The following is a 1,074-nucleotide window of genomic DNA, read 5'->3' on the forward strand; positions in this document are numbered from 1 at the left end:
AGATGCGCTCCTGGCGCTGCTCATTGATAAAATTCATATTCCTCGGACGGACCCCAGCGGACATTCCCACGCACGCCAGCCCTGGGAGGATGAGGATTTCAAAGAAGAAAAAAACATTCATATACTTTATTATGCTTATGTGCATCCATCCCCCTATTCTGCTTTCATGCAGCATTTGATTGATTTGAATGGAAGTTATTTCTGCATCGTTTGCTTTCCGCAGTACAGCTACAGATATACATCTTATCCTTTTGGCGATAGAAAGAAATGGTTACTGCACGTTCATAATATATACAATAAAATATTGTAGGATATAAAATTTTACATAAAATGTGTGAAACGCCTCGCAACATACCGCATTAAATATGAAGAGATGTAAATGCTCGAACCCCTCAATCAACAAAACATGCTGCTACACAAACAAATATTGTTCACCTTGCAAGAAAGCTTCCCCCATTCTCCTGTATCCCACCGGGACAGCTACAGTACACACAAGCACAAATCATTTCCCCGAAAATTGACTCCCGAAGGACGTACGAGACATCCTCACAACAGCCCTATCCCTCAATTGTTTGTACATTAACGCCTCTTCCGGCCTTGCTTCCTGCAGCGCGGTGCTACTCCTAGCATGTTTATGCTTCTTCGGTCCCGCCAAACGATGACAAAAGGGGTAGCGGTGGTGGTATGCACACGCAAACATCCTTGTTGCAAAAATGTTGCGCAGTAACGTATCAATCGAGTAACTCATTCCATATCGGGTGCGAGCACTTCCGTCGATTCGAGCCGGGTCGAACACATCCTTTTCTTGTGAGGCCTTGACTGCACAAACTTGGCGCACGATGGCCCCTCTGTCGTGTCCTTCAACGCAATTCATTAGTGATCGTGGGAGGGCGGATGAGAAAGCATTTGCCACAGCCGATGTCATTAACGCGCCACGTGTTGTGGAAGGACACGGGACTTACGCGAGCGCACGTAGCTTAGAGTACCTTCCCGGTTTCATCGTTTCATTGCAATGACTAAGAATTGTTTGTTTCTTTCCTGCGTTCCTGTGAACAAATAAGTGATTACAAAGAA

This window comes from Anopheles gambiae, chromosome 3, assembly GCF_943734735.2.
Source record: "Anopheles gambiae chromosome 3, idAnoGambNW_F1_1, whole genome shotgun sequence".
In the NCBI taxonomy this organism is placed as follows: domain Eukaryota; kingdom Metazoa; phylum Arthropoda; class Insecta; order Diptera; family Culicidae; genus Anopheles; species Anopheles gambiae.